Below are 20,012 nucleotides of genomic sequence, written 5' to 3' on the forward strand. Positions count from 1 at the left end.
TTTTTAGTAGATTGTTATCCATCATTGGAAAACCCTTGACAAGAAATTTGGTCTGTTATAGGGACATTGTTTGAAAAAGTGTAGGGTTTTAACCAGCCTGGAATACTAATTGTAGTCTTCGAGGGACATGATATAATGGAATATTTTTCTTTGAATGGCTTCTCTGCACTAGCTTGTGGTACTGTGATTCTTCTGGCTACTGTTACTAATTCGTTGTACTTTGTTAGAGTGAAGAAAATAGTAGCGCAACATCTTTCATCTCAGAGTTCTTTTATGTGTTGTTCCATACTGAATATCACTCACAAACAAGATGCTTTCGCTTCCTATGGACGCAGAAAAGCATCATACCTCTGATAGTGTGGTTTGAAAGGTTCCTCCGAGACAAAGATAGGAAGAGGGTTTTAATAACCATAGTTTTTTGTTTTGGTTTTATGTAACATCACTTTTGTTGGCCTCATTATTTTTTTTTTTTTTTAAGTGTTTCTAAAAGCACCAAAATAAACATATAATGTTTTGGGTGTTTTTCTCAGTAGAACTATCTGTACTTCAATCTGGAGGTTTCGTCTGAAAGATTTCTGACAGTGTCTTTAAAGACACGTTTGGGTATTTTCTATTTCAGGTCATTTCAGTTAATTATTTGTAATGTTTTGGTTTCTGATGAATACCTATTATTGTGTGCAAATGGTGATCTTGGTTTATTTAGTTGTTCTGAATAAGAAGAAATTTTAATTATTTTATGTAATGATTATGACATAGGTTAGAAACATCCAGATTTCAGCAGATGATTCTCTATATCAGAAGTTCGGAGGAACTAGCATTTTTTTTCTTTCTGAGAACCGTGGTTTGCAGTATGATGTTTTCTTTATAAATAAATCGTTGACTATTAAATTCTCTTTGTTTCTTTCCAGAAGATCTGATTACAACTGTTATCCTGCGGTTTTACAAATATGTACTGCTTTAATATTTAAAAATAAGATTTTCAGCTCACGTGCTGTTATTTCCAGCGCAACTGAGCAGGAATGCATATGAGGCTTTATGTCTGTATCCTTAGACTGGCTGCAGTGTGGTCTCAAGTGTGTTTTGAATTGGCCTCAACAGATTAGTTAACAGGGAGAAGTCCTCTTGAGCTGGAGAGAAAAAGAAGCAGAGGTTTGTGGTATCCTCTTAACTCTTGGCCCACCGTATTATGAACTACCCCTTGCATAAATTGGAGGCAGACATGACTCAAGATGTCCTGAAGTCCATCTATCTGCCCTTTGAGAGTCATACTTGGATTAAAATGTCAGTATTACTGTACAGTACTGTGTAAATTGTCACTCGTAATACCTTCTGCAGGGAGACCTTAGACTGCTAGAGTAGTTCTGATAATATGGGTGCATTCTGCAAGTGTTTTGTTCTGATGTTCACTTCTAAATCAACATTGCTAGAAATGACAAAGGAATTGCGTATGGGAACTGCTGAATCATGGCCTGAACCTCTGATTGATCACCTGAGGCGAGCAATGAGTCAGCCACAGGAGCACAGCTGAAGGCAATTCACCTGTGCTACTGGAAGGGCTGGAGCCTGGCTGCACCTCTCCTAGACCCATTTAAGAGCTGACTGCCAGGGGGGAGGATCTCTTTCTGGAGATCTCTCCTTTGGAGTTTTACAGTGAGCCCAGGATGCAGGTAAGCATTCTATCTATTCTCTTTTGTGAAATAACCAGCTTAGCCATACTCTCTGGTATATTTCATAATTATAACATCTGTACCTTCATTGATTATAGAAACTGCAAACATCATTATTCAACCTTTTCCTTCCAGAGCACTCTTGAAAATGACGCTATCTTCGATAGTCTTCACTGCTAACTCTTTGTGAGCACTGGCAAAAACAATCCCAGCTGCCCTAGCAGCTCTAGGAGAGGCTGGCAGAAGGACATGCTGTCTGAAAGCAGGTGTGTAATCTGGATTAGGTTTGTTCAATTGTTCCTGTAAAAATCATTTATTCCTAGTGATGAGTCCTGGCTGGATGAATGTTATAGAGTTCTGAGGCTTTTAGAAAACATAAAAATGGATATGGCATTTCAATAACTATTTATAAAAGCAACCATCCATAATGAAGTACATACATATATCAGAACAATTTTAAGAAGGCATTCATCATAATTATGAATAGAAAGATCTCAGCAAAACCACTGCAGTGCATGATTTGCATTCTTACAGTTCTGCATCCTTAATGAAATTTTCTTTGGCCAAGTACTGGAAGAATGCAAATTCATCTTGTGATTTTTAAGGAAACAGAGTCCAACTTCTGCCTGAAGCTGTAGAAAATACCTTTTAGCATCCTTAAGCTGTTCTCTTAAAAGAAATTCTCATAGTAGTGCTGTGGTTAAATGCTACAACTTTGCTGAAATACGTAATGTAGAACTGAGTTGTTTGTAGGAATTAATCTGTTTTAATTTTTTTTCCCAGGTAAGTTTGAGCACACTTGCACGTTACACAGGTGGTTTTGTTGTTGGCCATATTTTGTTTTTGTAGTCATTACTAGGAATCTGTTGTAGGTGCATCAAGGGAACTCTATATGCACTCATTCTTGCAGGGAAAATTCAGGATACCTAGATGCACCTAAAGAAACATTTAAGTGTGATGTACACAAGGATTTGAAAGTGAAAATTCAGTCTAATTCCAGACTACCATAGGAATGAGACCAAAATCTCTTCTCATTTTGCACTAATAAAAAACCTGCAGAATACTTTAGCAGAATTTGACTAGGTGTTTCACAGACCCTCCATGCACTTTGCGTAAGATCTACCAATAGTTCTTGCAGGATGAAAATGTATGCTTTATATTCAGCAGCAGCTGAAGAGGCTTAATGTGGGACCTAATTATTTCTTCCAGCTGTGACTAAGCAGCCAGTTAGAAACAGCTGCTGTGAGAAACAGTGTGGGCAGCAGTTGTGTGGTACAGGTGAGGGAAGCTTCAAAAAGACAAAAATAGCCATTCAGTAGTGGCAGGAACAGTGTGGGCAAACAGCAAAGGCAGGAAGAAATGCTCCTCAATTATTGAACATGAATGGGGGGTCTGTAATTAAAGATTCATTTCTCCTCTGTCATAGGGAATGAGATGAGGTTGCTGCAGAGCTAATGGGCCAAGGATTCCTGTGGCTGGGGATTGCAGAGAGGTGCTGTGCTGTGCATGTGGTCCCTCTGCTGTTTGGACTGTGATTTTAGTCACTGCATTTTTTTACCCCTTCTTTCAGGCCTACCACTTCTGGCTAGGAATACAGGTGGCTAAGTGACATCTACGCTAACTGTAGCAGTTTTCATCACAAGGATTCAGTTGTGTTTGAAGCCATCACCCTTTCTGGATGATGCAAAGACTCTGCAGAGCATACTGAGGAGAACATCGTAAAGGTATGTGATTCTGAGAATGTCTGTCAGTCAGTGAAACTTGAGCAAGTGTATGTATTTGGAAAGTTGTGGGGGGGGCTGCATAGGCAGTTAACCTGATGAGCTACACAGATCTCTGCATCTCCTGGAAGAGTTGGTGAGAAGGTACTAGTAACATTGCAGACTGCGTATTAACCAGAGCAAATAGGAAGCCTGTGGTGCATATTTGCTGTAGTTTCTATTTCCCTATAAACTTTACAATTTTGTAAAGCTTTGTTCTGCATGGTCTTCGTACTCTTAGAAGTCCCCCTTTCTTGCATATATTCTAATCAGTATCTTATTGGTTGCTGAGGCTACAGCTCTGGTGTCATAGAGAGCGAGAATGGCAGGAAGGTTTTCACAGCACAAATTGGTGATACATCTATTAAAGACTGGGACAAAAGAGAAGGCTTTTTGTTTTAACCTGTCTTACAAAACCTGCTGAAGACTGCAAATACTGAGTATGCTTCCTGAAAAGATAGATAGGTTGGATGTATTTTGTGGTTTTGCAGAAGTGTTAGCATTTCCTGTGGCTTCAGTAAAGGGTATGAGAGAGGTGGTATCTAGGCTCTCCCATAGGGCTTAAAGTGTATGAGGATTGACTATGCTAAAAGATTTGTTTTATCTGAACAAGGTTCTGTCACTTGCTTTACGACCATATTAAATGTTACTAAGTGGCTTAGTTTAATGTCATACATACTATCTTTGTAATGTATGTCTGAATTTCATGTCATGTCTGTGCTACAGAGTAAGTATACAAAATGGTCTACTCGTTTTTATGTGAATAATAAATGACAAGATAAATGCTTTTTAGAAGAATGAAACATATGTATCATGAAAAGGAGATTCTCCTCCTTTACAAGATTATGGATTAGATAGTACAAAAGGAATATTTTATTATTTCTGGGCGTGAGTTTGTTAAACAGCCACTTCTGCATTAACTTTCCATGTTTAGTTCATGCACTGCACTATGCCGCCTCATGTTTCTTCCCCCTATGTATCAGCAAGAGTGAGGAGAAGTATGTTTGAGGAAAGTACTTTGGACAAAAGGATATTAAAGATCTGATGTATATATGTCACCTTGCTCTCATTGATGTGCTCTTTAAAGCTCTGATATACAACTTAGTGAATGTGGAAAAATTGTTCAGCCTTTGCAGAACTGTATTGCTTTCATGAGTAGTCAGCTGGGGCTGACATTCTGACTGTGAAACACATTTATGAACACACATCTAGAAATACCAACTGTATCCCATTGCTTTAATTCTAAGAGCTTGACTGTCAAAACAAGAAAAATCTGAGATCTGAGTAAATGTAAACAATTTAAAAAAAAAAATCACATTCTACTATTCTTTTCATGTATTACTAAACCTAGGCTGAAAGATGAGAGGGAAATAAAAACAGCGACAGGGACATGAACCAAGTTGATTCTTGCTGAAGGGAATGACAGGGCTCTCCATGACTTCTTGGGTGCCTCTCCCTTCGTGCTTTGCTTTGAATCAGGAGCGTGCCTTTGAATCACATTTGACTGCAACCCTTTACTGTGCTTTGGTTCACATTATAAAATAATTTTAGAGATGTAGATTGAGTTCCTTTTGTACTAGATAGAACTGGAGGACACATTCCAGGAGTACGCTAATGCACAGAAACCAAATGGATGTTCAGACCATGGAATAAAAGGCTAATCTGAAATAAAACATCTGTATAACAGATGTCTTGTGGATGTGAAGTTCTGTGCTTTGTTGTTTCATTTTATAAGTCTTTTGTTAGGACATGATATTTGCAAATAGAGGTGTGACTAGTGAATCGAGGCTTGGCCTACGTGTTGTTTTGAAAGGAACTGTGCTCACGGGTGACTTGTTAGCTTCCTGAGAAAACAGTGAGTGCTGTGATCATTTACAAAAACTGGCAGCAATACAGTTCAGGTTTAATTTGAAATTGAAGCCATTAGTAGGAAGGAAATACCTAGAATTAATTTGAATTGCAGTTGATCATCATAGCTTAAAAATACTATTGATTATTGTAGAACAGGCACATCTAGGCCACAGGTCATGTGCAGTCCTGGAGAGCTGTATGTGGCCCCAGGAGGCATCACTTTTGAAGTGACTCATACATTAAGTACATCATGTATTTCATACGCGGCCCAGGAAAACTCCTCTGACCTCAGTGTGATCCAGAGAATCCAAAACATTGGATTTCCATGATTTAGAGGGTTCTTGTGTGGAATTGTTATTTCTGAGTACTGTGCTTGATTGGTTAAAATGTAAATGTCTTGGAGAAGATGGCATTTTGGTATACATGTCTGTGGAACCAACCAACTTACTACCACCATGAGTCATAAACGTTCTGCTTACAGTTAATTAGACAGGTTGTATTTGCATTCTTTCTGATACTTTGATTATATCTTTTGAAGCTCCTTTGGTTAGTTATTGGTGGGATTTCTAAATGAAAAGCTTAACAATTGGGCAACTATCTTTTGTGATGGAGAATGAGATAAAGTATATGGTTTTGTGCAGCATTACGGCATATGATTTTTTTAATTGTGACCACTTTAAAATTTATTATTAGTGATCTGAATTAATTAGAGATAATATAGAAAATCAAGGGCATAAAAAGACATGTCATATATAATGTGTTTGCTCATTAGATATGACAGTAACTCAGCAAGAGAAATTAATATTGATATGTATATTGAAACAGAAATACACTGGAGAAGAGCAGAGGCTGAGTGCTGTTCATTGCCAGCGTTAATAATATGAAGGTAAAGCATAAATGCTTGCTGACTACAGCTTCTCATATTTAAGTATGTTTGACTTTTCATAAACAGGTTCTTCCATGTACCATTTGGTTTCCCTGAAACAAGTAGTGATACCAGTCATATCGCTGTGCTCATATACTTCTTACTCAAGGTAGTTCAGGAAAAGGCAGACTTCAGGATGGAGTTTTCTTCTTAGCTACCATTTTACTACAACGTTTGTGGGATAATTTGAAGCTCATGCTACAGCCAATGCAGACAGTGTGGTGCAGGGACACTCAATATACGTATTACACATTACACAGTTTCTTAATTTTTCTGGCTTTATTTGTGGTGTAAGCAGACCTGCATTACTGTTTCTGTGCAATTTGGTGTTTCTGATAGCATGCCAGTAGTTCTTGTTTACTGGGACTAGGGCCGTGGGCTACTGTACCAAATGTGTACTTTTGTTTAGCTCTTATTTCAGTCAATTCAGACCAATACTAAAATACATTTCAGTTGCATCTCAGAAGCATTTGCAATCATTTTGATAAGCAGAACATTGTCACTTTACTGCTATCTCACTTCTTGGCCTGTTTCCTCCAGCAAAGTACCTCTGAAGTATTTGTACATGCAGCACTGAGATTAAACATGGGGAGTTAGAGATCTGTGTGCAATTGAATTGCATCATTGAGATCACAAAGATAGCTCATGTGACTAGAGTGCCACAGTATATGGATACAGCCTGTGTTGGAAAGGGTGGATTGGGAAGGTGAGTAGGGAGAGTTGCTCTTGTGGTGAGAGAATGGTGGCTGGAATATATGAAGCTCTCCCTCAGTTGAGAGTTAATGGGCTTAGGATTAGAGGGTGAACCAATGTGAGTGACATCATGGTGGGTATTTGCTATAAACTGCTTGGCTGAGAAAATGTGGGATATGTTGCTTCCCTAGACAGCTGGAAGAAGCTGGTGGTCCTCAATGGTACTTCAACCCTCTTGCCGTTTTCTGGAAGAGCATGACACAAGAAGTCACCAGTTTTCTGGTGTGCATTCTTGATAAGCTCCTAGCACAAGCAATTAAACAGCTGGCAAGGGGTGGAGCTTTGGTCCTGATTCTTACAAATAAGGAAGAGCTGATGTAAATGTTGGGAGAAATCTTCACTGCAGTAAACATGAAATGGTGGTGGATTTCAGAATTTTCAAAGAAGGAAGCAAGGCAAATAATAACCCTGGGTCTCTAGAGAGCAGAGTCTGGCTTATTGAGGGATCTGCTTGGAACAATCCCATGGGTGCATTTCCTGGAAAGAAGAGTTCTGGGAAAACTGTTTCTTTTTTTTTAAAGGGTCACCTCCCCTAGCTCAAGAATAATCTATGTTGACATGTAGGGTATTGGACAGAAGTGGTGAAAGGCCTATGAACAAGAAGCTTCTGTGAAAGTTTAAATGTGAGCAGAGGAAGAGTGTGAGGTTGAAGCTGAGTCATATCACCCAAGAGAAATACAGAAACACTGTCTGAACATGCAAGGATGAGGTTAAGCAAGGATGAGGTTAAGAAAGCCAGAGCTTTGGGTGAATCTGATAAAAGACATGAAGGGCAACCGAAAGAGTTTCTATGAGTATGCTAGAAGTGACAGGGAAGACCTAGGAGAATGTGAGGCCCCCGCTGACTAGAACAGGGAATCTGATAATATGTCATGTGGAATAGGCTGAGGTTGCTAGTGCCTTCCTGATCTCAGGCTGTAATGGAAAGGTTCACTTCCACTAATCCTTGGAAGATGATGATTGGACATGGCCTTGAGCAGTCAGATCTAGCTGAACCTGTTTTGGGTGAGGAAGTCGGTCTAGACAGTCTCTAGAGGTCCTTTCCTGCATCAGTGATTCTGTGATTTGGCTATTTATTAGAAGTATGATGAATAGTACCACAGAGTGTAGGTACTTGTCTGATCAAACTTGCAGATTGACCACAAGCAATCATGGAAGGAGGTAGAAAGAATATTTACAGGAAGAACTGTATACATAGTTCGGTAGAATCTGTTTGGTTTTAAACGTTAAAAATCTCAAGGAAAGTTCAGTAGTTAAATAGTTAAGAAAAGTAAGCATATTATGAATCAGTGCTATGATGCTCATCTTGTCTGGTTATTGACAATAAGAACAAGTGTGTCATCTCTCCTGGGATTCTTCAGGAGGGACAGTAAATGGGGCACAACGTGTTGGTATGGTTTCCTGTCATTTTTGGTTTCTTTAATTTGTTCTTCTTCTGAAACTTGGATCATATATAAGCAATTCCCACTACAGAAGTTCCCATAGCAACATCACTGAGGAATTATGAATAAACTGCACAGCATCAGCAGATTCCTACTTTAGATGCAGCTGTGCTGACTAGTGCTTTTGCTGGCTTAGTTTATGGTAGCTGGGAAATTAGGACCTTCTGCTAGCTATACCAACAGAAAAAAATCTTTTTGCATGCATGATATCTTCAGTAGAAACCTGTTGCTGTAGCTATGCTGCAGTTTGGAATTAAAACTTAATCAGCACTGCCTTAAAGGGAACAGTATATGGATTTCTTTTGCCTTGTGTTTATATGGTACCTTTAGTGCTGTGGGGGGACCTGGCTTCTGTGTTCTGAAGTAATACTTCTAACAACATATGTTGGTTACCTGCAGAAATATTTTAGTAATGAATAGAAACAATATTCTTCCTCCTCATGTATATCAGATGAAGATTCATCACTCAAAAGGTCAGAGCAGTGATCAGAGCCACTACCACTGAAGCATTAGTTTGCAAGGTTTTATGCAGGTTCTCATATCTATGGAAATGTCTTTTTTTTTTTTAACTCAATATAGAAAAGTATTTTCTAGCCCGAAATTACATTCCAGCATGCTAATCTTCATTTTTGCCTTTCAAGTTTGCCCTAAGCATTAGAGAGAAGCGTAAGATTTCCTCTAATATTCATTCTTGTTGAGTTGTGAGTCATCTTCTCATTCAAAACAAATGAACCACCAAACAAGCAAACAAAGCAGCAGAAACTGTATTCTTTTCGAGTCACTGGCAATCAGAGAGATTCTTTGAATGGTGAAATGAATTCAGATCTACTTTTATCTGCTTTTTGAACTTTTGAACATTATGGCCACCATGTTTTCTTTTCTGTTCTAGGCAAGAAAGTGTAAATAAAAGTGTACAGCTGGAAATTTCTACAATGCATGTCATAACTCTTTGTTCCTGGCATCCTCTTGGTAGCAGATTCAAAGAAGCACGCATAGTCTGCTGCTTTTTCTTTAATAGTGTCATTAACTGCGTAATTTAACAAGTTCACAATTTTTTGTAATTTGAACTGCTGGAATAATAACGGAATATATACTTTATTAATGATCAAAGGGGTGTAGATCACTGAGCTGGCCCAAATTAGTCTCACAGTAATAGCGGAGGATTATTAAATGTGTGAAAACTTCTGATTCTTGTATGAGTGGGAACTGCCTCTTTGCAATAGTTGACTAATTAATGTTAAATTTGAGACACCTCTGATAGTGCAGTTGAATGCAGATATATGTATTACCAGAGGCTATATTTCTGGCTTGTAGTTAATGTAATATTACTTGAATTCATGATTTATATGAAATGGTTCTATAAGCTCTGAAAGGTTAGCGGAGTTTATGAAAGTATTGTTTTAAGACAGACATTTTGTGCAGTTACAGAGGGAGAAAAATCATGCATTGAGTCCCTTTTTTTCCTGTTAGTCTTTTTATGAACAGCTCTAGCAATCTAACTTGTGTATCAGTATCCTAATAAACTGGAGAAATGAGCACTTTGCAAAACAAGCTCTGATAGCTTTTTAAGAGTGAAAGGACGGAAATGAAGGGAAGTCTTGTTGCTAATAGTGGCATAGTTTACTATTTGGAGGATTGCCATCTGACTTGCATCATCTATATCTTCTGAAAACTTGTTCTTGAAAGAAGCCTGGGGACTCCAGATGACTGTGGTAGTTCTGCTAGCAACCAGAGAGAATGTGTCACTCAGCTGTGGGTAGCTGGTCTGAATAGAGGGAAAAGATGACTTAAATTTTTATATTTTGTCATCCGGCATCTCAGTGTGTAATAGAAAATTATGTGAAAGCAGTCAGAATTGAGTATTATTGCTGTCAAAAGGGGGACTGTAATAGGGAAATAAAAAACTTGCCTGTGTGTGTTTACACGTATGCGCACAGGCACACATGCTCTAGTTATCTCGTAGCACTTAGGTAGTATAGATGCTCTCTCAGCTTTGATAAAATTACAAAGACTATTTGTTTACTCTGTGTATTGCCAGAATAGACAGACCTCTTATTCTGCTGGAAGAGTTATTTCGAAGCCAGTAGTATCTCTGCTGAGATCATAGACTCGTAGAATGGTTTGGGTTGGAAGGGACCTTTAAGATCATCTATTTCCAACCCCCCTGCTGTAGGCAGGGACACCTCCCTCTAGACCAGGTTGCTCTGGCCTGACTTTGAATGCTTCCAGGGAGGGGGCATTCACAACCTCTCTAGGCAATCTGTTCCAGTGTCTCGCCACCCTCACAATAAAGGATTTCATCTTAATATCTAGTCTAAATCTACCCTCTTCCAGTTTAAAACCCCTCATCCTGTTGCTACATATTCTTGTAAGAAATCCCTCCCTACCTTTCCTGTAGACCCCCTTCAGGTACGGGAAGGCCACTATAAGGTCCCCCCAGAAGCCTGCTTTTCTCCAAGATGAAGAGCTCCAGCTCTCTCAGCCTGTCCTCATGGTGGGGAGGTGCTCCAGCCCAGATGCTGGATCACTTCTTTGCTAATGTTTAACTTCTTCAGACAAGCCTGGAATTACTGTGATTTCCAGGCAAACACTATTGCTAGTAATGAAAACTACATACCGTTTCTACTTTTGTTAATGAATGACATAAATATGACTTTCTCCTTTTGTACAGGAGTATGAGGTATAAATCATTTTGCTTAGTTCTCTTAAAATGAACACAAGTTTGCAACATTTTATGGAGGTAGTAAAAATTAAGAAGGCATTGCATGAGGTGCCTATCAATCCGTCAGCTTCTAGCTGTGATATGATTGTATGCCTTTGACAGGAACCTTTCCTACTGGCTTTGTGCTGGTCAAAGAAAGACAATGATTTAGAACTCCTCAACAGAAGATATGCTCCATGTTGGAATTAAATTGTAAAAGTGTGGACTTTGCAAAAATAAAGCATACAAAATCTTTCTTACGTAGGAGAGAAATTGTATTTACTTACATTGAGGTTTTCAAATGTTTAAAGCTGGTTACATACAAATTGAACTCTGTATTCTTCATTTGTTTCCAATATATGTTTATGATTTAATAGAATTCTTTTTATAGGTGTGTTCTATAATTTTGCTATGCGGTTGAAGCATGTATAACATTTTGTAGTTAAATTATCGTATATATATAATTTTATAATAAAAAAATCCAGAAGTTTGCATGCAGTTTCTGTAGTAGAGTACCTTACCAAACGTTTTTCTTAAATTTGAAGAAGTGTTGACAATTGGGTGTATTGGCTTGTGGTGACTACTGCCATTCATTCTAAAGGAAATTATAGCACCCGGGAGGAAAATGCATGTCAGCTTCCTCCTACAGTGCAGTTGCTACCTTGTGTGTTCATAAAGGTATGTAACACTAAGGCAGACAAATAACAAGGCAGTTAAAAATAGATGATCAGTAGCTAAATAATAAAAGAAAAAGAATCATCTACCAAGAAAAGCAGTTAATTTTTCAAAGGACTGTGGGAGTCAGATTTTGCTGAGAGAGGAACAGAAGATGAGATCAGTTAAGAATCTTGCTAGAAACTGTAATGATGGCATTATAAAATTTTATATTTCAGATGTGTTTTGGGTTATGTCCCAAGGACCTCATCCATTCATTTTTTTTTTCTAGACAAAAAAAAAAAAAGTTTTTAAATAATGTCACTTCAGCTTCTCACAGTGGAGCAGTTCATGCATATATCTCCAGGTAATTTGTTTTTATGTCCTGAGGTTCTAGCCCTGCATCCTTGATTGTTGGGCAAAAACCTGGTTGGATCTGCCTGGCTGTGTTTCATTCGTTTTCCACGATTTTGTTTTGGTACATCGTTTGAAAGAAAGAAGGGTTAATTATGACAGACTAAATGTGAAATGTAGGAAACAGATGCTTTGGTCTGATTTGGACTGTCCTTTTAACAGGACTGTTAGTGAATTGGCTGGCTATTAAGTCCTTCTAGGCACATGGAATTAATGCCATCATAAGTATAGTTGGCCTGAAAGAAAGAAAAGGAGAGGCTCTTTCGCAGGATATGTTATGAGAGGACAAAGAGATATGATTCCAAACTAAAAGAGAGGAAATTTAGGTTGGATTCAAGGAAAAAACTTTTACAGTAAGCATAGTGAAGCATTGGCAAAGGTTACCCAGAAAGGTAGTGTGGATACCCTGTTCTTGGAGACATTCATTGTCAGGCTGGAGAGGGCTCTGAGCAACCTGATCTAGATACCAGTGTCCTTTTCTATTGCAGCTGGACTAGGTGATCTTTAAAGATCCTTTCCAACTCAAACAAGTTGGATTCTAATTTCAAAGCACTTGACATCAGCTCATTGCTGATCCTGTTCCCACAAACTTGAAATAGGACCAGGGGGATGAGATGCTGGAGAGCAGCCTTGCTGAAGGCAATTTGGGGTTCTTTGTTGACAGAAAGTTGAACGTGAGTCAACAGTCCAGACAGCCAGGAAGGCCAGCTGTACCCTGGAGTGCATGAAGCATGGCATTGCTAGCCCTCTCTACACTGCACAGTGAATTACAGCCTTTGTTTAGTAAACGTGGTTGGTAGCCAGTTATTCGGTCTATTTTGTGGAATTTTATATTTAATAGGGTTATGAATGGTTGCTTTTTTAATAATTGGAGAAAAAAATAGGTGCAAAGTTCTAGAAAACTTATCATTTGAGTCTTCTATAATTACTGTATAAACTGTATTTATTGCATTGGAAGAGAGGAGGAAGCGCCGTTATAGCTGTACTTAATACTGAAGAGGGGAGGAATAGTTGTCTTCTAAAACCTTACTACAGACTGCAAGTTTTACAGATAAACTATTGAATAAGCTTTCTCTTTGAAGGTTAAATGGTTTTTGCCTAGTCTTTCATGTTTTTATATAGTCCTGTAACAGGAGTCCTTGTCAGTGATGTAGGATCTGACTCTCCCGGTGAATTTTTGTTGTTTTTTATTGGGCTCGTACCATGGCTTTCTTTTCCTAGCTGCTTTAACTGACCAGCTACTAAAATCTAAAGTAGTGCTAAAGCAATGTGGTCTTTTTGTCACTGTGATCAATCTACCTGATTCACGCACTTGTGAGATAAAATTTGTTGTAGACAGTGTTTAATAAATGCTCCCCTTATCTTTTCCACACTGTGGGGTGAGTTTGTCTCATGCACATGCGCTTTTGCTCACTTTCACAAACATGCATTTGCTTTCTCATTCTTTTTCTCATTTGTGTCCCACAGATATGTATAAAATCAAAAAATGCAGTGAAAAAATACTTATTTCCATTGCACATTCATCTTCTATACCTGAACATTTCCATTTGGAAATGTCCTTGTTGAAGGATTAGTTTCTTGTCTCTATCACTTTAAATAAATTTGACTTGCAAATATACAATATTGCCATTTATTCTTAGTATGTAAGATAGTGTGCATTGTGAAGGAGAAATTACAGCTTTTAATTACTTAGTATTTATTTAATTTCCTAGTAATCACTACAGCCAATTTTGATGGATCATAGCATATTTACTTTTCATTATTTCTTTTTCATTTTTAACCTTGTCTCTTCTGTTTGAGTTAGAAATGTATTATTTTGCTTTCTGCACTGTCATTCTGGAGTTCTTATCTATGTGGTGGTACTGGGAGGGATTTTTTAATAACTGGCATTGTCTTTTAAGGAAAACAGAGTTATAATGAGTTCTGAAATGTTATCATCACACATTAGGAAATATGTTAAATGAAATAAAGTGTTTTGGCAGGGCTCTGTTGTGCAACTGTTAAAAATGTGAACAAAAAAGACCAGCAATGAGCAGAGTATATGTAAACTCAGTACAAAAGGTACAGCCTAGGAGCCAATTTATAAAATTTGTAGTCAGTCATTGAGTGAGTTTGAAGCAATGAAATCAACTAGAGGACAGAAAATTAAAGGCTAGAAACAGAGTGAGGATTTTTCATTATATACTGTCAGACCTTTCTGTATAAAAACTTTAGAAACTTTTATATATATCTGGTTGTCATATTCTCATTAAAGACACCATGAATGGTGCATTTCAAGGTGAACTCCAAAGTAGTGTTACCTTAGCTGGCTGTAGAGTGCTATGGTGTAGTTAGAAATTGAGCCCAAGGGTATGCATGAGTCAACCTTCTAACACTCAGAGTTTACGTAGTCCAGAAGATGCCCTCAACCACCTGCACAACAAGGTTTGCAATTTATATTTCTTATACAAAATATTGGAGGGATACTGCATAGTTGTATACAGTAGTAGAGTAGATAACATTCTTCTTACTGACTCTCTAGCTATAGTGCAGAGGAGGCTGGCAGCTGTTATAGTTTTAAGAAGGCAATATCAGGAAGTAGTAATATGCAAGCTTGGAAAGAACAAGCTTTTGCTGAAACTTAACGAAGTTTGTAGTGTTGTGGTGGATACTGAATAGAATGTCACCAGTAGTAAAATTATGGGAATTAGTGTAGGCTGCTCTACATCTTAAGTACTGTGAAAGGAGTTGAAAAAATCAAGAAGGAAAATCTATTTTCAAAGAGGATTTTGGTACAACTGTCATGTAGTAGAGTGATCGATGTAGTGAATAAATGTTAATGAGACGTAGTGCGTTGGTTTGAAGGCACCCTTTTTAACCCAGTCTTTAGATTTGGATTGTTTTGAATACCTCTTTATCCGCAAATCGAGTACTTGCAACAATGCCCAAGCTCGTAGCTGAGACAGAGAATCTTAAGGAAACAAGTTAAAATGTTGAAACAGTATGGCTAATTAATTGGTGTTAAAATGGAGGCTATTTAGACCTAATAAAATGTAGAGTTGTGAATGTTTTACGTTGATGAGAAAGATATGTTTTATGTTGGTGACAAATATCTTTAAAACTGCTGCAAAATATGTGGAAAGAAAACTGTAGGAAAGAAGGATTTTAATGGTTACTTGGGTCATAGAAATAAAATCTGGTAAAGGAAAGAACAGCCCATCAAGGAAAGAAAAACAATCATTTTCTAAGTATTTTGTGACTTCTATTAAACAACATTCATAAGTCAGTATTTTGTGAACTATGAGACAATGAAGGCTGAAAATGGGGTCTGTCAATATGCTTTCTAAAAAACCATATATTTAGATAGAAGTTGTAATTAGCTGAAGTCGAGGGCCATCGTTTTTGAAGAAGACATCAAAAGGGAACCACAGTACCTACTAAGTCAGTGGTTGACATTATCAGAGGAAACAGCAGTTGTTAGAAATCTAAATATGTAACTAAAATGAAACAAGCAAGTCAATATGATGTCTGGTGAATTGGCCTTTCTTATGAAAATGATTGATTGCCTTCTAAAGGGCAATTAGTGACTACAAACACTATTTGTATAATGGCAAACTGAATTCAAGTTACATATAAATGCAATGTAACTTAGAGTTTGGAGAATTATTGGCAAAGGATATTCATTTTAAATCATAGAGAGAAGGGAAGGTTGCACAGAGGGTGAAATATTGCTCAAATTTATTGGGCAATCCACAGTGATGTGTTGTGATTCTTGGGAATATTGGCATGAAATTAAAAAATAAAAATAAAAAAAATCATACTGTAAAAAGTGGTTGTAACGACTATTCGGAAAAGTAAATGATATCTAGAAAGTAGGAAAGTGGTCATCATTCTGAATGTTGGTTTGTTGTTGTTTTGTTTTTTTTGTTACAGAGTTACCTGATAATTTCCACTGCTTAATACCTGATGTTTGTTTGGTACCCAGTAGCCTGGTTAAGGTTTGGTAGGCAAAATCCCAGTTTTTAGATGCTAACCTGCAAATCAGCATGGAAGTGATTTTATTTTAATATAATATTTTTAGCGATTTTAGCAGTAGGGAACAGAGTTACAAAATTCCTGTCTAATTAGATGGAAGAATATAATTTCAGATTTTAGCTACCAGAACACATCAGAAGCCATTACAGATTACTTAGAAGGAAATGACTGTATCTGATTATTTTGGATCAAAAAGTAATTATGTTCATTTGAAAACACCCTTAATAATAATTAAATTGTGTTCCTGATGTCTGAATGTCTGAAATCAAGGCTGATCTGAGCTGGGGAAAAATAAGTGATAAAGAAGAAATTCCAGATCAAAATAATTAAAGCTTTCAAAAACATGAAGTAAAAAGAAGGCTTTTACTTGTTATCAAAATGATACTTGCGAATTTGAGACTTAATAATAGCACACACAAACAGGTGCTGTCTTTGTTACTACCTAGTCTCTAATAATTATTAATAGAAACAAATTGATTTTAAATGAAAGTCGTTCTTTCAGGTCTTTATAGAGCCACCTCTTCAGATTTAACCAAGGTGAAGGATTATGGCTCTGAAGTTACACTAGCGCTCACAGTTAATATCCGTTCTTTTACTGAGAAAAATCTCCTTTGTTTTGCATCCCCATTTTCTTTTAATCTTTCCTTATATTTGAGGGAGCATAGTATTTTCAAAAACTTGCATTGTTTCATTTAATGTCCTAATTCAAAAAGCTTGAATTTGAGGTACTTCTATGAAATAAGAGATGGTTGTGATAGCAGGTACTATAAATGAAACAACAGTTGCTGAAGTAATAGTACTATTTAGTCATTGGGATTCATTAATACTGTTTTTCTCTAAGGGATATTTTCTTCTGGAAAGAGTATGGTAAACTGTAAGAAATATAGCTGAAATGAAGAATACTTCTTCAAGGAGAACAAGAGGCAATTGGAGGGGAGTTCTTGAGGAGAGTTATGCACTGTGTTAGTCTATCTGTTTTTGTTAGGATAGTTCTTAGATTGCAAAGCTGTGTTAACGTTGGTCATTGAGTTAAATGTTCACACGTGGCCTAACTGAGGCTAATACCGTGTTTTAATTTTTCTCCTTCCTCATCTCAGTACCTAGAATGGTCCCTCACAATGAAACAATGTTTCCATAGAATCGGTGTTAACAGTTGTTGGAGTGGTTACATTAATTGATGCTAAGTTTGGTTTCTTCTTTAGTTGATAAGCTTATAAGTTTTGTCCTATTCAGTGTTTCTTATTCTGTTGAGTTCTTCATTCCAGTAAGTCTTTTTTTCCCTTTTTTTTAGTCATCTTTTTTTTTTTAAACTATGTTCTTCCAGTCTGTCTTCATCTTCGTTCTTTTAGTCATAACTTGAACTCATTTTCTCTGAATTCATAAATGGCTCTGAGGGATAGGCATTTCTAATGGAGAATTTTTCAGAAATTCAGATTAATGATTCACGAGTCTGCAGATGAATGACAAATTGCCAGGTTGCTGCTCTGGAATTTCACTGCTCTTGTGGGATACAGATTTTGAACACATGCGCTCAATACTTCCGAGCAAGATGACTTTGCAACAGGACCATTTTACTGCTTTATCTATTCTTATTTCTATACAGTGGCAAAAAAAAACATGATTTTGTTTTCAAATTATTTCTGAATTTTTAAACTGAGTAATTATTTCTTAATGATTATAAGTTAATTTAGAAGTCAGTTTTCAAGAGGTCTACTTACCAGTGATTGCTATAAACCTATAAAAAATGCATGCAGTGCAATGACAGGCAGTTATTGGAGATTAAAAAAAAAAGATTCTGGAATTCTTTCTGAAAACAATTGGTGGTGTGTTATCTCCCATTGTGTCATGGGATTTGTTGATGGTGAGAAAGAACAGAGGACAGAGGGCTGTCTTTTGATACCACAGCAGCATTTGAGTTTGTTACTTATCATTGTCACAAGACTGTTCCTATTTTCTCTCTCCTTTAATTTAACATATTCAGAGAAAAAACAGAGGTGCTATCAAAAGATATTGGGGTAAAAAAAAAAAAGTATGCTAAAATATAGGATGTTCTTAAGCAATATTCAGAAGCATGCATTCTGTGATGTTCACTAGTTGAAAGTATTTAATTTTGAAAGTAGTAAGGAGTGATGGAGTATCACATGCTCAGTGTTTTTACTGCAATTTCCCATGCACACAATTAGATTAAGGGATGTTCTTGCTGACAATTGTATCAGCAGATCTTCTGCTTTTCCAAATTGATAGTGTGGCCAATACTTTGAAAAGGCAAGAAATCGAGTTCAATATCTTACATTTCAATTAAACTATAATATGTATTTTGTCTAGGAGAACTTGATGGCTTTAGAAGCTAGGTTAACTAGTCTGTATTTACATAGATTAAACAACATCTCTCTCAACTGAAATAAGAATTTCTAGCATAAAGATTTAATTTCCCTTCCTTAAATCTACTTTGAAGAAAAACATGAGTGTTACATGCTCGTGAAAGGTGGTTTCATCTATTTGGGGTTTGAGAGTTTGGCTCATTTGGAGGTTGATGCTTCTTCATGGCTTAATAATGAAGAATTATGCTATGAAATAGACTGTATAATTTTTTTCCAGTTGCCTTTTTTTCCTCTGTCTATGTATCTATATAGACTAAGAAGAAAGAGGACAGCACCAAGTTATGCTTTGGTAAGCTTTTTTTTTAATGAATTGGATGTTTCTTATTCTGAAACAGCTTGTTGTCATCAATTTCAAGTTATTTTTACTTTACTAGATATGAATCAAAAGTGATGTTAGTGAAACTATTAAGTAAAAATATTAAGTCTTGGTTGTGGATGAATGTACATGTTATATAGAGTGGCTCAAACCCACGTAGGAAACAGTTAAGTGCATTCACTTGACAGTTTTCCTCCACTTGCTAGAAGGCAGTGGGGTGTTATCATTTAACTGTTAAGAGTCTTGATTTTAAAATAGTTGTGGAATTTAGAACAATCAGTAAAGACATTCTATAGTTTTATTTGTTGTTGTTGCTGTTTTGTAGTTTTTTGTTTTGTTTTTTTCCCCACCTTCTGTGGAGAACAGTGTTTAGTGAAGAATTGAGCTCTCTACTGCCATATCCAGCTGCAACATGAATTCAGTTCATTAGTTGGTTCTGGAACACTTCTTTCCTGTGGAATTTTGCTAGATCCATTCATTCATCAACTCTATTATTTGACATAGGTTTGCTTTGGTTTTTATTTCATTTATTTTTTTTATCATTTCTCTCTGCTCATCTTACAGTTGAAGGTTTTTCTTTCAGTCTGGGCACTGTATAGAATTTATCAAAGATCAGTGCTGAGGCCATTGTATGACAAGAATACCTGAGAAAAGAGCAAATTGTTTTGATTTGCGCATAATGAAAACATGAGTGAAACTGGTCCTAGAACTGTCTGGAGGCAGGGCACGTAATATTCACAGTTTGGTGTTTGAAATGGAAAATAATTAGTCTGATTAAGAAGCAGTAACAAAAGCGTATTATTTTCTATGAGTTCACAGTTGCAGAACCCTGCTCCAAGGCTACATTATGGTTGGTAATCTAATCCTCATAAATTTAAGCACTTGCAAGATTGTGTTATATTAGAACACGTGAAGTGTTAGACAGATCTGGAGGGTGTTTATTAAAGTGCTAAGAGGACTGCCCCTTCTCTCACATTGTCTATTGGGAAACTGGACAGTGGTCTAGAAAGGAGGACGAGGTCAAGAAATCTTAAGTTTGTTTTATTAGAAAATAAAGTTACAGGTAAGAGGAAGGATATTTGTACCTTTATAAGAGTACTGGGGTAGAAAATATTTGAAATGTGTGTTGCTGGT

The 20,012-nt window shown here is 36.9% G+C and overlaps 1 long non-coding RNA gene across 1 annotated transcript; it reads left to right on the forward strand.

The window, feature by feature from the left end:
• Positions 1–1,630: 1,630 nt before the first annotated feature.
• On the forward strand, positions 1,631–9,704 carry LOC104911903. Its single transcript, XR_794255.2, has 4 exons — positions 1,631–1,667; positions 1,803–1,933; positions 3,238–3,391; positions 9,288–9,704. It is a non-coding gene; the product is annotated as an uncharacterized LOC104911903 (long non-coding RNA).
• Positions 9,705–20,012: the final 10,308 nt, after the last annotated feature.

Source organism: Meleagris gallopavo, chromosome 8, assembly GCF_000146605.3.
Source record: "Meleagris gallopavo isolate NT-WF06-2002-E0010 breed Aviagen turkey brand Nicholas breeding stock chromosome 8, Turkey_5.1, whole genome shotgun sequence".
NCBI lineage: Eukaryota > Metazoa > Chordata > Aves > Galliformes > Phasianidae > Meleagris > Meleagris gallopavo.